The 13,935-nt window shown below is 57.9% G+C and overlaps 1 protein-coding gene across 3 annotated transcripts in view; it reads left to right on the top strand.

Moving 5' to 3' along the window:
* The first annotated feature begins 1,255 nt into the window (after positions 1-1,255).
* CORO2A (coronin 2A) overlaps positions 1,256-13,935 on the top strand; it is a 53,502-nt gene continuing 40,822 nt past the window's right edge. The window contains exon 1 of one of the 3 annotated variants that reach the window (XM_070595773.1): positions 1,256-1,506. The gene's annotated coding sequence lies outside the window, so the exon portion shown is untranslated. Of the gene's footprint in view, positions 1,507-1,826; positions 2,011-7,175; positions 7,676-13,935 lie in introns of those variants that run through there. The other 2 variants (XM_008518991.2, XM_008518992.2) reach the window with 2 other exon arrangements.

The following is a 13,935-nucleotide window of genomic DNA, read 5'->3' as shown; positions in this document are numbered from 1 at the left end:
GTGTTGGAGGAGGGAAGGGGCAGGAGAATAAGGACCCCCCCACACCCACACACACACAGCATCTCCAGGAGGGTCCCAGGCTGTGTCTATCACAGAGGCCTCCAGTGGCCTCCCCTCTGGCCCTTCGGTCCTTATGCCCACAGCCCCCAGAGAGGTCCCCGTCAAACCAGCCCTTCCCTAAGCACAGTCACAGCCACCTACCATCATGGCACAGAGGAGAAAATGCAGAGACAGGGCTGGGGGGGCACAGCCACAGGGCAACTGGGAGGCTTCCTGGGGAGGGGAGTGGGTGCTGGGCCTGGAAGGGAGGATGAGTCGGCTAAGATGGGGAGATGATGATGCGGGAGAGAGTTCCTGGTGGAGGGGACGGTGTGAGCAAAGGCCCAGAGGTGTGAGAGCACAAGGGGGTGGGGGATGCACCAGAGATGCTGGCTCAGCCCCCCGTGAATGAAGACAGACAGATGCCCTAGCCTTGGGAAGGTTCGGCTGCCTACCCCCAGGGGTAGTTAAAAATAAAGCCAGTATAGAACCGTGAGGGTGAGGAACTCCCACAGCGCTCTGATTTCTCCATATGCTTTTCTGAAACATCAAATACCAAGCTCTTTCATGCTGCTGCGGGAGCAGCATTCAGCCGGCCTCCTGAGCAGTCCCTCCAGGAAGCCTGGGTCCCGGCCCCAGGGCAGAGGTTTTGAGGGCCGGACCCAGGGACTGGGCTTTGGACCCAGGGAGCCAGGGGGCCTGTGAGCAGGGGAATGGCCCAATGAGCAGTGAACACTGAGTCGCAGTGTTGGCCCTGGCTGTTCATTCTATGGAGATCATCAAAAGTCCCCAAATTCATAGCCACTCTAAGTCTTAATTTCCTTATCTGTAAAGTGGGGGTAATAGTAGTGGCTAAGTAAAAGGGTCATTAGGATTAAATAAAACAATAGATGTAAAGTAGTACATAGTAGGCTCTGTTATTCACTCAACAAATATAGAGTGCCTACTGCGTGCCAGGCAGTGTTCTAGGCCCCGAAGATACGCAACTGAACACAACAAAGAGCTCTTCTAGAGAGAGGCAGTGTGGTGAAGTGGCTATGAGCCACACTGCCTGTGGGTGAATTACTAGCTGTGTGATCTTAAGCGAGGTACTTAACCTCTCTGTACCTTAGCCTCCTTGTGTGTAAAATAGATTAGCAATAGTGAACCTCATAGGCTTGTGTGACGGGACAGTGAGGCAATGCATTTAAGGTGCCTGGAACAGTGCCTGCTCGGTAAGCGTCGGGCGGTGGTGTATGAAAACGCCCCCCCATCTCCTCCGCATCGCCTAGGGTGCGCAGGCCCTCGAGCCGGCGAGACTGGGCAGCAGCGCCCCCTCCCGGCTGCCGAGCGAAGGGCGGCCTCCCCGCGCTCCCGCGGCCTCCCGCCCCGCTCCTCCGGGCGCCAGGCCGCCCCCGGAATTGCTCCGCCAGCCGGCTTCCGAGCGCGCCTCCCGCGGCGGCTCCGCGTGGGCACTTGGCCGGGCCGGTAAATGACATCTTCTCGTCTAACGCTCAAACAACCCTTGGAAGCGGACCCGGTTACTGTTTCCATTTCACCCAGGGGGAAACTGAGCCTCCGGGAGGTCGAGTCCCTCGTCCGATGCCACGCAGCGAGGGAACGGCGGGCCGCCAAGGCAGGCGGGTCCGGCGGTCCCCAGCCGCCGCGCGGTCGCCGGGCAGCCAGCCCCATCCCCGCGGCGTGCGCGCGCCGGTGCCGTGCGCGTGTGCGCGCCCCGAGAGCAGCCCCGGGGCCAGCGGCGCGGCCGGGGGCGTGGGCAAGGCGGGGTGGCCCCCGCGCACTGGCGGGGCGCGCGGGCGGGGCGCGCGGGCGGGGCTTGCGCCGGGCCCCTGGCCCGCCCACCGGCCCCGCCCGCCGGCTGCCGGGGAGGCGGCGGCGCTGGGCGCGGGGACTCGGCGGGCGGCGAGGAGCGCGGAGCCGGAGCTGGACGCCGCCGCCGCCGCCACCGCCACCTGCGCGGCCGTCATCAAGGTAGGGCGGCCACGCGCCGCCGCCGCGCCTTACCGGTCCGCGCCGTGTGTGCGCTCTGCGCCGCCGGCTGCAGCGCCCGGGGAGGGATGCTGGGGCTCGGCGCGCCGCGGGGACCCGGCGGGGCGCGGGGGACCTGGCCTCCAGCCCCTCCGCGTGACCTTGCACAAAGCACTGCTCCTCTCCCGGCCTCAGTTTCCCCATCGGGAGAGCGGGCGCGGTGGTGGCCCCTTCCTCTCGGGGCTGTTGGGAGGGGCCGCCCCAAGCTCCAGGCTCCCGACGTCTCGGGACCCGGATGGGCACTGTCTGCACAGTCCACCCGCAGTGAGGGCCGCTCACCCTGGGTGTGGCAAGCAGGTCCCGACAGGCCTCCTGGGGCGGGGGGGTCGGGGGCGGGTGTGTGCCCTGCGGGAACCGTGTTGTGACTTTCCCCCTCTTAGCTGGGTGACTTGCTGGGCCGGTACGGGAAATGGGAAGCTGGGGACACCCCCAGGTCCCTGTCGAGCCGGCCTGGGCGTGCAGGATGGGGCGGTCAGACTCTGCCCACCAAGTCTGCCTCGCGGTCTGGGTCTGCGGGAGCTCTTGTTTGGAGGTGGTGGGCCCCTCAGCGCAGACTTGTGTGGACCGGATCCATGCAGGCAGCCTGGATTTAGGGAACGGTATGGGATGGCCTCTTGCCCTTCCCTGCCTGGCCGGCTGCTGGCGCCCAGCTCTGTGTTCCAGCCTGGTGGGATGCAGCTGGCTCACATCCGTGTGTGGACCCCAGAGAGGCTGCAGTGCCCAGAGAGCCGTGTCTGTGTGCGGTTGGGTCTGAGACAGAGCGCGTGTCTGATGGACTGTGGCTCCAGACTCTCTGGGTAGAGAAGACCCCTGGCATCTGCCCTAGCCCCTCAGTAAGATCCCCTCTGGAAGGTCTTGCTGCCCCATTGCACGCCCCATGTGACGGGGACCTCACCAGCTATAAACAGAGCTGGAATCTGCTGGGGCTGCTCTGGGTGCATAGACAACATCTGACCCCTCCTCTCCTGGGGCCATTGTCTGGTCCCTAAATCTGCCGCCTCCTCCCGGCTGGACAGCCCCAGGCTCCACCGTTTCTCCTGCCAGAGCCACAGGGAGCAGAGGCAGGACAGGGGGCTGCGGGGGCTGCCACAGGGCAGGCAGTGGTCAGGCGGGGCTGGTTCAGAACCCACCTTCCTCCCCCATCCGGCGTGTTGCCATGCTTCCTGCTCCCCCTGCGCACCCTGGGGTTGGCAGCTGCCTTGGAGGTCTTGGGGGGTAGGAGGACCAGAGGCACCCTCTCCAGCCTTCCTGCCCCGGAGCCTCTGCCCTGTCCTCCCCTGCAGCCAGCCCTGATGGTGGGCCTGGCTTCTGAGAATCGAATCTGGGCCTTTTGGTCTCTCTTGTCCCCCTCATGACCTGCCCTGGCCCAGGAGCCTCCTTCCAGCTTAAGAAGGGAGGGAGCTCCTGGGCAGTGGCGAGCTCTGTGTCGTCGGAGGTGGCGAGCAGAGGCTGGATGTGCACTGCTGGGGGGGACTACTGTGCGTCTGGGATTCTAGCGCGGAAGTCGAGTGGCTGTGACTTGCCTTCTAGCTGTAGTGGAAGCTGCCCAGAACTTGGAGTGGACCACAGATGAGTGTTATTATCCCCTCGTAAAAGCAGGCTCAGTATACAAGCTGGCACCGGGGCAGCTCCGACACACAGGCGTAGGTGCTCCCTGAGCCTTCATCGTCTCTATGATGTCTCATCCGACCCGCCTGCCTGCTCGGCTAGTCTGAGCCCTTGGGCGCGATTTAGGGCATGGCAGATTCTGGTTCTTAAACATTATCCTGCCCTGCTAATAATTTGAAAATGCACCCTGGAATTATGGAATGTCCAGGCTGAAAGGGATCTTAAGACATCATCTCATCCAACCCCTCATTTTACAGATAGGCCTCCCCTGTCCCCAGAGGGGACGTGACTTGTCAGAGGTCACAGCAAACCAGCAACTGAGCCCAGGGATGCTGATGCCAAGACCAGAGTGTGTGTGTGTGTGTGTGTGTGTGTGTGTGTGTGTGTTTGAAAACACATACCGTATAGTGAATGAAAGCAGTCTGGGTTTATTCCTATAAAATTAGCAAAAATCCATATCAAAGGATCACCCTCTGTGCTGGCAAAGCTATCGGGGTTGTCTGGTGCGTTTAATTTTGCAGGGCGATCCGTAGCTTGTTGCAAAAGTCTGTGAAAATGAGCCTACCTGTCCTTTGCCCCTGGCCTTCTACCGTGAGGCTTACCCTAAGGAAGTAATTAGAGAGAGACGAGTGGAGTGCTGGTGTTTATAAGAAGTTGTCTTATAGTGGAGAAGCTCTTGGGGAGAAGTACCTGAGGCTTACTAAGCATTTCCTTTGAAAAGTGCAGCTTAAAATTAGTGGCACGAAAGCGTCCCTTGCTGGAGGCTGGCCAGCGTGGAAGCAGTGTGGTCAGAGGAAGGGAGTCAGCGGACGCAGGTTCCAGGTGAACTCTCCCTCTACCCCACTGTGTGACCTCACGTCAGTCCCTTCCCCTCTCTGTACCTCATTTTCCCCATCTGCGAAATGGGGTAGAGTCAGTGATTGCTGAATTTCTTCAGCTCTGACAACCCACCTTTCTAGACTTAGCAAATCTCTGCAGCTGAAGCCTTTACTGGAAGGAGCGGTGGACACAGGGATGACCAGAGGGCGTTCCAGCCTCCCTCTCGGCGTTAAAGGAATCCCCTTAGAGGTGAGAGGCCAGCCTTCTTCCCCTGGGAGGGGCCTCCTTCAGCCCTAGACCTTTATTATTTCCAAGTGGAGGAACCTGGATTATTTTAGAGCATAGCGTGTTTTTGTTTTTATCTTCTTTACCAAGTATCAGGGGACAGAGATTCTTCAGGAGAAACAGAAAATAATTCAGCAAGATCTTGTAATTATTATTTAAGTCTATGGTCCGTGCCTCGCCCCTTCAGAACAGGCTGGAGGTGCTTTGCGATCACACCTAGTTGAAGAGCCAGGAGTAGGTGACTTCACTTCTGTAGACCAACATTTATTGGGCACCTGCTGTGTACTAGGCCTTGAGGTGCCTTCTGGGCTCTGCAGGCTGCCCTGGGAAGCAGAGTAGGTTAAACTACGTGAAATGGTCAATATCTGACTGTTTTCGACTGGCAAGAAATGGCAATTTCACTTGGTTCGGCCTAAATGGTAAAAGATGTAATTAGAGAGCGGTGTGCTCCCCACCATCATTGAGAGATGGGCAGGGTGCGGCGGGGACCAGCAACGTGTGATTATAAGCTTGGAGAAGTCAAGGAGGAAGGACATGGGAGCCTCCCCTTGAAGAATCAGTGATAATAATGATAACAGCTGACATTTGCTGGGACGGACCACGTGCCTGAGTCAGTCCCAAGCGCTTTCCATCCGTCCCCTTAGTCGTTCATCCATTCCTTCATGAAGTACCTACAAAGTGCGAGGTATTTTCTAGGTGATGGGGGTGGGGTCTTGACAGTAAACAAAACAGACCAAAAAAGTCTGTCCTAAAGGAGCTTACAACCTAATAGGACAAAAAGACAGACAGTAAACAGGTGAAACAGATGGTGATCGCTGGGATAGAGCAAGTGAAACGAAGGAGGACCTTTGGGTGTGTGAGGGGAATGGAAGGAGGGGTTGCAGTTTTAAATAGGGTGATGGGGCATCATTGAGAGGTTGACTTTTGGGCAAAGCCTAGAAGGAGGTGAGGGAGTGAGCTGGGCTGATTTCTGGGGAAAGAGCCATTCAGGTGGAGGGAACAGCCAGTGCAAGAGCCCTGAGGCAGCACCATGCCTGCGTGTTCAAGGAGGGGAGGAGCAGGCTAGAACAGAGTGACGGAGAGGGAAGAAGAGACAGGAGAGAGAGGCTGTGGAGCAGGTGGTGTACCCCACCCTGTACAGTATGGAATCCTGTAAGTTTGTGAGAGAGGTACTATTTTTAGTCCTCTTTTTTAGTTAAGAAAACAAAGAGCTTCAGTAACTTGCTGAAACAGTGTCTCACCGAGGGGCTCAGGCTCTTGGTCCAGGGCAGCGGGCGCCGTGGGAGGCTGTGAACAGAGCAGGGCCTGGCCAGACCTGAATGTTGGTGGAATCCCTCGGGGGTTCAGAGAGAAAGCTGTAGAAATAGCCAGGCCTGGGGTGATGAGGTTGGACCTGGGCAGTGAACCAGTGAAGGTGGGGGCCGAGGGCCTGCCATGCTTGGTGCGGGGGGTAGGGGGTCCAGTCCAGGGGAGCAGGAAGAGAAGGAGGAAGCCGGGCTGGTCTTGGGCTTATTTATTTAACAAACGCTTGATAGCACTTCCTATGCTCAGGCACCACCTAAACCTTGCATACATAACGCATTCAGTCCTCAAAGCAACCTGTGGGATACTGTTACTTATTATTACTCCCATTTTCTCAAATGGGTGTATTATATTGTATGTAAGTCAGCTTTCAATAAAGTTTACTTACAAAGAAAATATATTTGTTTTTTCTGTTATAAATACTTGATGATAGTGGAGAATTTAGAAAAAGACAGGAAAACAGAAAATAAATTACCCACATCTCTTTTCATCTCAGAGCCTCAATGTAAATTTTTGGTATATTTACTTTCAGTCTTTTTTCTCCTATTATCCCCATTTTACAGAAGTGGACACTGAGGCCCAGAGGTCAGGCAGCTCGCCCAAGGTCATACATTTGAAACCGTGTCATCTAGCTCCAGTGTCCTGGCTCTCGCTCACTGTGCTGTGCAGCCTATAGGCACACCCCACCCTGTCAGAGTTGGTGGGCTCCCCTGAGACACCCCCATCCCCTACTCCCCCTGCCCCCAGCCTCATTTCCCAGACAGGGAAAGTGAGGCCAAGTGAAAGGCAGGGCCTTGGTCAGCATCTCCCAGCCCGTCGGGAGCAGACACGTGAGGTCTTGTTCTAAGAAGAAGAGATAGGGGGCTGAGAACTTGGGCAGGGTTGGTGTGACAGCTGCTTCCAGCCTGGCCTTGAGCCCGGAGCTCGCAGGGGCTGGCAAGTGGCATGACCTTGCCCACAGGGAGTGCCGGGACCGCCGGGGCACGCCTCTGCTCCCTGGGCCCGAGAGTCTCACCCCTCCAGCCATCCCTGGGTGGGAGGAGGCTCCGTGACGGGGAGGGTGAGTTTGGGGCCTCGCCAGGCCTCCAGGCCCCCTGGGAGTTGTCTCTTGTACTCTGACTGTGCATTTATTTCTGGCTCTGGTGCCAGCAAACTCCTGGGCCGCTGCTGCCAGGGATGCAGCCCTGGCTTCTGGGCCCAGCGCAGCCGCTGGGTGAGCCTCGGGCCGTGTCTTTCCCTCCCCACCTGCAAAATGGCATCATAATGGTGCCAGCCACAGGATAAAGTGAGATGTAGGTGGGGTGCTGGCCTGGGGCGGGGCACTGGGGTGCCCCATAGATGGCCAGCCAGGGCTGCCGTCCCTAAGGCTACCCCAGGGTGCTGGCCGGGGCTGGGGACTGAGTCTGCCCCAGCTGGAGCCCCTCCACAGCGCTGCCCCTGCCAGGTGGGGCCCAGCCAGTGCCAGAGGAGCTGGAAATGCACCTCAGGCGGTGGCTTGGCACCCGAGATTGCAGACCGCAGGGGACCCACTGGAATGAAAGAAGCCACACTTCTGAGGAGGGAGACCGGGCCCGGCTGCTGACGTGCTCTGTGGGCAAGTCCTCTCCCTTCCTTCTGCCCCTTCTCACTGTAAAGCGGGGCGAGTATTCCTGCTTAATCCTCAGACTGAGCTTCGTGCCAGCAGCCGTCTGCTGAGGCTTTTCTGTGCTTGGGGAGTGCGGATGGGGACAAGCCAGGCCCGTCACCATTCAGGGGCCGCAGCCTGGTGGAGGGGCTCCATTCTCATGGGGAAGCCCAGGAGCTGTGGGCCCTCAAGGAGGGGCCTCTCTCCCCGCCTGGGGCCAGGCAGGGTGGGGGGCTCCCTGGAGGAGGTGACGCCTGAACGGGGTTGTTGGTGGGGTTTGGAGTCAGCCAGACTCTGAAGGGGAGGGACGCCAGTGCAGTCACCGGGGCAGTCGCCCTCCTCGCTGAGCCTGTGGGATGGAGATGATGACGGCTGCTTTGCCCGCTCTGTGGGCTGTTTGGGAGGCTCAGCACGGGAGAAAGAGTATGGAGGGCTGTGTGAACTGAACCACCGGGTGCCTCCCGGGGTTGTGGGTGGTAGTCCCAGAGCCCCAGGGGTTGGGGATGTGCCCGGCCGGCGTCTGGGACTGGGGAACGGTTGGCCTGTTCTGAAAGGCCGACACTCTGAGCCAGCAGGGGTGGACGGCTGCCGTGCCCCTCACAGCCCTGGCCTCGAGTATTTCTGTGCAGGGGTGTGGCTGTGCTCAGAGGGGGCCCCGAGGGCAGCTACAGCCCTGTCCCAAGGAACGGGGGACAAGTGTCCACAGAAACCCGTCAGGCCCAAAGCACTGCGTCCTGGTAGAGGCCTTGGGGGCCTCCGGAGGCTGTTGGGACCTGCCGGGTGAAGGGAGGAAGGACGGGGAGCACCGTGAGGTCACCGAGAAGAAGCCAGTCTGAGCAGAGAGGTCGGCATGTCGCATTAACTGGGAAGTCAGGGAAGAGAGCCGTGTGTGTGGAACAGCCTATTTGGGTTTGAATATGGGAAAGAATACGTCTATACCCAGGTAAATGTAGAAAGGTGCTCAGACGCACATCCAGCCGGCTGACTATCGTGAGATGGCAGAATTTTGTTTTCTCCTTTTTTCTGCATTTTTAAATCTGTATATGCAATAGACATTTTATTTCTCTAGAAATCGGGCTGTAAGTGATATCCGTTACACTGTAATGATAACGTAGACAGTGTGATCATCTGGCCAGTCTGACGGCACCAGGTGGAGGGTTTAAGGAGGCACCCAGGGCACGAGGACTTGGGTGAGACCTGGGTGATATCCCAGTGCTGGCCTCCCACATGGTTGCGAGCAGAGCCCAGGGGAGGCTGACGCAGGAGCGCCCTGGAGGAGAGGTCTCTGGGGGTCTCGGGGTGGGGGGGGGGTGTCGCAGGACTCTCTTCCTGGGACAAAGAGGGCAGTTTTAAGTGGCTGTAAGCACAGTCAGCATTGTGACCAGACTGCCCTGGAGCCGGAGACCACACGCTGCATCAGGGGTGTAGGGTCGGAGCCAGAAAGCCGAGGGTCCCGCTGAAGTTTGGGCCACCCCCTGGGTGGGACTGGGACAGCCAACCTGGATCCAGATGGTCGCCAGCCTGGGGACGGCCTGTGCCTTCAGCCTCCGCGACGCTTCATGGTCCCCCCTGCGGGCCAGACCTCAGCGGACCCTTTTCCCTCAGTGATGCGAGTTCTCGGTCTTGGTCCCCGGGACTCCACAGGCCTTCCTGCCTCTCTGTAGAGAAAGAAAAGAAACTAAGCGGCTGCCGCATTTCCTTGAACGTGGGCACCATCTATTGTGAGATGTACCATTATTTTATAATCCATTAAGAAAGAAAAATACGGCAGACAATTAAACTATCATTATCCCAGTTGCATCCCGGTTTCAGAGATGTTAAAATCTTAAAAACTGTGGGTCTTGGAATCAATTAGATATGACACATGGCAGGCCCCACACTAGACTCTGAATGTACATTCATTCATTTCATCAGTACAGCAAACTCTTGGCTAGATATTCTTGTTCTCTTTTTACAGATGAGGAAACGGGCTCAGAGAGGTTAAGTGACTTTTGCAAGGTCACACAGCCAGCAAGAAGCAAAGCTGGACCCTGCTCTAACTAGATTTGAACCCTGCTCTAACTAGATTCCACCACTTTTTTCTCATCCCACCTCACAAAGGAAAGGCTCCTGAGTGCTGGCCCTTGGGAAGAAGAGAATGTTCCCACTGCAGAGTAAACGGATGTCAGTTCAGAAATGCCCCAGTGGACTGGTCATTAAACTCCCAATGCTCTGAGTCACAGGGGAGGCCTGGGAGGCGGCAGGCAGATAACAGGCAGGAAGGAGCGTTGGAGCTTGTCGGCTGGGCCATCGGCCTCACCCTGGTTATGACTGTTACTGGGAGTAGGAGTAGTGCCCACCTTGGAGAGACGGCAGAGAGGGGCCGCTCGTTCATTCCCTGAAAAGTCATTTTTCCGTGTAATTTTTTGAATGAGGTCTTTGTTCGTGAGCTGATCACTGTCTGCATGTGAAGCTCAGCTCAGTGCTGGGGACGCAGAGCAGAGCAAGACGGACACCAGCACCGCCCCCGTGGGCTCTCCGAGAGTGCCCAGAACCTGGAGCAGGTGCCTGAGGGGGAAGAGGGGGTGTGGGAGCATGCAGAGCAGAGGAGTGTGCCCAGTCCACGGTCACTACTGAGGCCGCTCCGAGGAAAGGACTTGAGAGCTGAGCTCTGAAAGATGAGTAGACAGTAACCAGGTGAGGAGGGAGGGGCAGGCTGGGTGAGAGAAGGAGCCTGTGCAAAGGCCCTGAGGCTGGAAGAAATCGACCTTTGAGGAATTAAAAGCACTGAGTGTCTGTGGCTCTGATGCCCAGACAAGGTGAGGCCGGAGAGGTGGTGTGGGCAGACCCTTGGGCCCTGGAGCCGTGGCCATGGAGTGGGTGCTCAGATTTGCATCTTTTGAAAAAGTCAGAGGCAAGATGATTGGTGGCTGAGATTAAGTGGCCAGTGAGAGCAGGTGGCAGCAATGGGAGTGGAGCTAAGTGGGTGGTTTGAGAGATGTTTAGGTGGTGGGGTGGGATCAGTGACAGAGGGAGGCCACGTGGGCCCCCCGGGGTCTGCTTGCGTGGCAGTGCCCTTCACAAGGCCTGACTCACAGGGGAGGGGTGCTGGGGCGGCCCAGCTGCCGTGGGACAGGCTTCCCCGAGGTGCCATCTGTCCTGCTCTGGTCTCTGTCCGTGTTTCCCCAGAAGTGCTTAGAGATCCTGCTTCACCCAGCTTTGGGGTTTTGCCAGACGATGTGGAAACAGCCAGTGGAGAGGATTTTCGGGTGTTGCTAAGAGCGGGGCGAGGACCCGTCAGCCTGTGGGAGGGAAGCGAGTGAGGAGAGAAGGAGACAGACGCGTGGGGAGAAGGATGCACCTCCTCATGGGTGCAGACCTGCGGGAAGGGAGGCCTGGCCTGGTGTCCCAGATTCTGGGACAAGAAGACATTGCAGTGTGTGGACATCACGTGGCCAGACCCCGTCCCCAAAGCTGGCCTCTCAGAAAAGCTGGAGCCGAGCTTGGTGGTGGAGTCGAGGCCTCGCTGAGTGGGCTCTGTTGTCCTGGAGAGAGGTCTCTGGTCCAGGGCTCTCTCCTTGGGCCTGAACCTGTTTTAATTGGTCCATCTGGGGTGCTGACAAAGGGTTGTCACATCTGAAAGGTGACAGGAAGCTGGAGGTGGGGAAGATGTGGTCAGCCAGGGGTGCTTGAGTTAGTGACTGTGGAAGCAGGTGGAACTTTCTCACACGATGACAAAGTGCAGGGCGTGGCCGAGAGGAGGGACGGCCGAGGTCGAGGAAAGGAGGCTGTTTGGAGATGAGGTGGTCCTTGTACGGAGGGGAAACTGAGGCTGGCAAGGCAGTGGGACTTGTCTGAGTTCACACAGCGAGGAAGTGGGTCTCCTGGTGTGGTGCTGTGGGTTCCAGATTTCAGAGGCGGTTCCTTTCCTGAATCGTCCTCTGGAGATGAGAACATGATGCTGCTGAGTCTGCAGCCCGGCAGAGGAGTCCTAGCCGGCTGCGGGATGGACGGGAATGCCGGCGGGAAGACTTCCTGGAAGAGGGAGCGTCTAAGCTGAGCCGGTGGCAGCTGGACGTTACTGGGAGGAGTTACTGGCAAAAAGGAACAGCACGAGCAAAGGGCTGCGGCGGGCAGCGCACTGAGCCTGTGTGGGACGTGAGGCCAGGCCTCCCCTCCCGCAGGTCTACTCCCCGTCAGCCTCCATGTCTCCTCATTCTCCTTCCTCCCTTTCCCCTCTTTCCTCGCACATACAATGGTGTTTGGCTCAGGCTCAGGGAAATGTATGAGGTGCCGGCCAGAGACCAAGGGCAGGGGTGGGAGCAGCCGGCCCTGGCAGGGGGAGCGATTTGTCACTGACACCGTTTACAATTGCAGGCACATCATGATAATAAAAAGTCAGACTTTTTGATTTTATTGTTTTTAAGTGCTCTGTAGAAAATGTACCCACTTGCTGTCTGCACCCAGGCTGGCTGCTTGCCTCCCTCCTGCCCATGTCCCCCTTGCCCCACCCCTCTTCTTGCTTTACTCCTGGGCCAGACCTGGGCTTCCAATGCCCAGCTGAGAAGCCGTTGGAGGTTTTGGAATAGGGGTGCCGCCGTCTCACGGTAGCCCGAGTGGGGCTCAGCCCAGGAGAGGTGCGGGCAGAGACCAGGAGGACGGCCTGGAGGAGGCGGGAAGCACCTGGGAAACGGCGCGGATCGGAGCAGGGGAATGGAGCTGTGGGGACAGGAGCAGAATTTCAGGCCCAGGCCTCAGAAGGCCCAGGGCCTGGCTTCACAGCTGCCTGCCCCACGCCGGGTCTGGGCCAGCTCACCCGGGGGCCCGCTGGCCACAGGCTCCGGGTCCTGCGTGCCCAGGGCTGCGGGCGGCGGCAGAGGCAGCGTCCTCAGGCTCTGGGGCGCCCCAGATCTCACCCCCTAAGCATAACCTTTCACAGCGGTAACGCCCCTCAGGGGTTCCTCCCCAGCCCTCGTGGGCACTCAGACAGCAGCCCGGGAGCTGGGTTTGATTCTGCCCATTTCATAGCCGAGGAAACCGAGGTCAGAGTGACTCCCAAAACCAGGGCCTGCTGATGGCCCCCTGTCCCCTGTCCTATACCATTTGTAAGCTCTGCTGAGAGGCACATCTGCCTGCCACCCACAGCCACCCTCAGGGCCAGCAGTGACCTCACAGCACTGGGGAGGCAGCCCCAGAGGGCCCAGAGGTGCAGGGACCTCCCACGCCTGGTGAGAGGTCCAGGAGCGGCTGGACTGTGGCTGGGACATGAGGCAGCCGGTGTCAGCCTCAGGAACCAGAGATCTGCCTGCTCTCCGGGCTCTGCCACTGACCAGCCAGGTCACCTCGGCCAAGTTCCCTCCTTCCTGGGCCCTCGTCTCCTCCGCTGCTAAGTGAGGAGGTTAGACCAGATGGTTTCCACCTTGCAGCCTGAAAATCCTCTCTGGGAGCCTCCCATCTTCTATTCTGGTGGCCTCCAAAGTGAGGAGTACCAGACACTCACTGGGGTGCAGGAAAAATATGACCTCAACAAGAAATAATTCAGCTTGCTCACATTTACCTGTGTATACGTCCTCCCTGTCAGAGTGTCGGACAGCTTCGTGTCTCGTGTCTCCAGACGTCTCTGGAGAGAAGGGATGACGAGGACATCCTTACTCTTTGGTCTGTTTTTGCTGCTTTATCCCAATTAATAAACCTGGTTAATTAATCCAGGTTAATCCAGATTAATTAATCCAGATTGAGTTTATGGATTATATTAACCAGGTTCAACTAAACCAGCCCTCACGAGATGGACAGTGGTTTTAGAAGATTCCAGCAGAACGCTGGGCTGCTGGTAATTGTAACAATGCCCATACGTGTGGACGAGACAGTGCGACGGTTAACACTTGGGTTTCCAGCACGGTCACTTCATCAGCCACAAGACGAGGAAAAAAAACAGTGACGAGCTAGTCAAGTCTGACAAGGAGCCAGCCCAAGGTTTTTTTAAATTTGGGGACACTATTTGAAATACAGATTTACATCACTCTGGTTAACGACGAGCCTCGCCTCGTGGGTGTGCTGTGCCGTGTGGCCTCTGAGGATGGTTCCTTGTATAGAATATAAAACATTGGGGGAGTGAGTTCAGCTTTTTTCCCTTTGGAAGGAGTAAATGATCAAAGAAGTTTGGGTCCCACTCTCTAGCCTCCTGATCTGTTCCGTGCTGTCGCCGCCTCTGACACGCCACCGCGTCAGTGATTGCTTTGTACGAGTAGGGT

The sequence above is a fragment of the Equus przewalskii genome, chromosome 26, assembly GCF_037783145.1.
Source record: "Equus przewalskii isolate Varuska chromosome 26, EquPr2, whole genome shotgun sequence".
Lineage (NCBI taxonomy): Eukaryota > Metazoa > Chordata > Mammalia > Perissodactyla > Equidae > Equus > Equus przewalskii.
The sequence above is the reverse complement of the archived record's forward strand: the minus strand, read 5'-3'. Positions and strand labels throughout refer to the sequence as shown.